Genomic DNA, 3,946 nt, shown 5'->3' with positions numbered 1-3,946 from the left:
CACACACACACACACACACACACACACACACACACACACACACACACACACGTATATAGGTATGTATATAATATTATCATATAATAGACAAGGGTAATGAGTTGAGGGGAATTTTGATTTACACTTAAAACACAACATACCTTTCTTTTGGTTGGAAACTAAGGCAGGGAGTAAATAAACACCTAAACTCAATAGAATCCCGACCAGCGTCAACTTCCCACAAAACTTGGCGTTAAACCTGCAAGAAACAATAGAAAATCGAATGTGATTCGATACACTACGCTTAAAAATACATTTCGACTCGGTATTTCTTATGCTGAGACCCCCTTCCGTCTACCCCTATCTAAGATGGGATTTTTTTTCTTGCTCCCTTGCAATTCCGTCTTACGCAGGTTTGACTGTATTTATAACGCAAGGAGCCCTACAGAGTATGAAAAAACCTGTCACATACGTAAAGCAGTCCATTGCACCATGCAGGTTAAAGAAACAGCAGTTGATTACCCCATAGATCTAGTACAGAAACGTAAAGAACAGAAGTATAATAGAGCAAAACGATGAGATACGAGTTATAGATCAAGAGTGTAGCCACAGACAGCCGAACTGAAACTGTCTTTTTCGTGAGATGTCACGGCGACACAAACGTATCTGCACCGAGAGTGAGTCTGGGTCACGTGAGTTCCAAACTGAAGTTTCAAAGTTTACTTTTACCCACATTGATATACGTGAACTGTACACTTGAGTTTCGGTTTCGCGTGCTCTTCCTTCTTTTTTTTTCTATTTTTTTTTTTTAGATTCGCGATTTGAATCACCCAATGTCATGAGTTCCAATGCAATAATACTCATTTTAACATTTAGCAGAAGCGCTGAATTCGCATTTTCTCAAAGAATTGCGAAACCTGCGCATTCAAATCGTGCACGTAAAAAACAAACACACCCCCTCACCCAAAAACCCCCCAAAATAAACAAAGCCAAACCAAAACAAAACAAACCCGGTCCGGTACACAGTACAGTAGAAATAGTAGACGTATACACGAGTGGTGTTGTATTAGAGTCAACATAATTTCATTCTCGACTTCTCAACAATTTTATGTCTGGGCAAAGCTTTTTCCCGAAAAGAAGACTTGTTATAGTATGTTTCATACTTCACTGAACTGAAAGGCTATCGTATCCTGACTTTCTCCAGCCCACCGACCTGGCTCAGAGTCTGTGGCGTCCACGCCACGGTGGTTGGTGATTGATGGGCATTGGGCCCTAGTCTGAGCTAGGACACGTCACACAGAGGCCGGTAAGCCCCCCTCCGGTCCTGTGTCAACGAGGTTTTTCGCTGTGCCTGAATAAAGATGCGTATTTCCCCCGTTTCCCATCTGTTCTCCGCCTCCCAATCTTTTTAGTTTTGGTAAGAGTTTTACGGCACTTGCAACACGAATAGACTATATGAGTGTTAAAGATTTTTAAAACAATGGTACCAGAGAGTAACAGGCAAAGAACTTGTGAAGGAGGAGATATGCGGATGAAACACGGTTGGTGGGAAAAAAGGCGTAAACCACACCTGAACATATCCCAACCGCCCATGCCTCCTAGTTGTGTCTCAAAGATTATAAAAGATAACATGTTCCAACAAATAGAGGTCGTTCTATCTCTTTGATGAGATCTGGTAAGGATTCTATCATGTTTCATGTTTAGGCACCCCCCCCCACTCATCACCCTCCCAGATGACGGACTGGAGAGGGCAGGAGAGGGCGGGCCCCATAATACTAATAGGTCTAACAGAAAGTGCAACCCTTCTCTTGGTAGAACAAACGCATGGACCGCTAGGCTCGGGTTTATATCGACATCAGATTTTTAAAAAATCCTTACGGTAACAATTTATTTTTGAACAGGAGAGCGAATCCCCCTCTCGCCACCACTAAGGTAACATTAATTATAATATTATATATAAAAATAGAAAGCATACACATTTTACTTTATTTCTGTCGTTAGTGGTCAGATTTAAACGAGTAACAGAATTACATATATAATTTAGAGGCAAATGCAGCTGCATTTGCTTACACTTAAAGGTTGATTGTTTTCAAATGTAGAATACAGCTCCAACCAAATTTTTCACCTGAAAAAGAACCCACTATATTTGTATATAAAAAGAGCCGACTGAACACTTACAAAGACAAAAGAATCTCTCCCCCCCCCCTTACATGCCGCCCCACACCCTCATAACAACAACAACAAAAATAATAATAAATAATAATAATAATAATAAAAATAACAACAACAACAACAACAACAACAACAAAACGAACACATCATGCAAAAATACTTTCAAGTATTTGTACTCACCAGGAAGTCATTGCAGCTGTAGCGATTCCGATAGGTTTCCGATTTGAAACTACTTTTGTATCTCTTCCCTTAGCCCACACTCGTTGCTTTTTCCCCAGGACACGGTTTTAAAAAGCCTTTTCGGACAAAACGCTTCACTGCTACGTGTAAATAAAATATGTACATAAATGATGGACTCCCAGAATGAAGACACACAGGCTCATACAGGGCGTTTATACTGAAGAGTAAAGGGGGTGTTACACGTTCCGTTAAAATTGACAGTTATCCGCTCGCTTTGTGATAAGAAACTAAAACATGATGCAGTCTTAGTAAAATAGTTAACATTTTTTTTTAGAGATCTTCAAAATCCAGCAAGAAAAAGAGTCATCCACGCGTTGTTAGTTTTGGTATGGTATGCTGGTTCCGAATTTGACATTGGGTTTTTTTTACGATAGGGCTTGGTTTTCAATAAGTTTATAAACCAGAATTTTATCACCCGCGAACAGAGGACAAACTATCGGTCAGAAGTCTGCCAAACGTGCGGCTAGTTGACGACAAAATTTTCGTGTATGCTATCTCACCTTAGGTAGGTGGTTAAATCCAAGGTTTTATTTCACACGAAATCTGCCGGGTGAACCACAACGCATCACTTGACGAATTTGAGCACACTGTTAGCAAGAATCCTTAAAGAATGTAAAGAAATGAATAATATGTGCAGTGACTTGAGAAACTATATAAACCCTTCTTAAACTTGACAATTGTTTGTGATATTATTTTCTGCAGCTCCACAGGGACCACCTTCCTCTTACGAGATCTCGGAGCTACTTTCTGTTCTTTTCCTGCGGCTGTCATCTGTCAACCATTGTGCGCCCGTCAGAGGTCCTCTCCACCACACAGTGTTCTCTTTAACCCCTTAACTGCCAAACACCACACTGTCTCGGGCAATTTTGGTACAAATAAAAAGGAGACTTCGGAGTAAACAAGCATTTCTGACTTTCATAAATATCAGTGTTATCTACCGTTTATAAGCATAACAATTCATTAATCATTTCTCTTGTTTGATTCTAGAATTGACTTTTAACGTCCTCTTTCCTGAGAAAAGTCACTCTTGAAATAAAACGCTTACAACTGACAAATGAGAAGTACGAGTTTGCATTTTTTTATAGAATACATGATGAAGAAACCAGAATTTAAAAATCTGTTTGAAAATAATGAAATTATTGTGATGTCCTTATGCGGGTTCTGGTTAGTTATTTCAGTAAGAATTTTACGACACTCACAACTACATGAGCGCACGAAACGCACGTTGGTTGTATTCACGACGGCTTCGTTTTTATTCTATGTTCAGATTAAACATCTTGTGGTAAAAATATAGTTTAAAAACAGCAATTTGCTTTTTAAAAATAACAATTATTTACATTTTTGAGTAAAATCGAGAATTCTGTTGGAATCATCGAGGGAGAGCAAATTAATTTGGGTCTCTCCAAAGTTTTGACATTCTATTAGTGTGTGCCTTATGGTAAAATCTGCATCGCATCCGATACAAAAGGACTTCTCATCTTCCTCTGCAGAAGGTATTTATATATTAAGGAGATATATCCTGCAAGTAATCAAAACAGGGAATCCCCAAGCGGTG

This window comes from Aplysia californica, unplaced genomic scaffold (assembly GCF_000002075.1).
Source record: "Aplysia californica isolate F4 #8 unplaced genomic scaffold, AplCal3.0 scaffold00186, whole genome shotgun sequence".
Taxonomy (NCBI): domain Eukaryota; kingdom Metazoa; phylum Mollusca; class Gastropoda; order Aplysiida; family Aplysiidae; genus Aplysia; species Aplysia californica.
Note: the sequence above shows the minus strand (reverse complement) of the source record.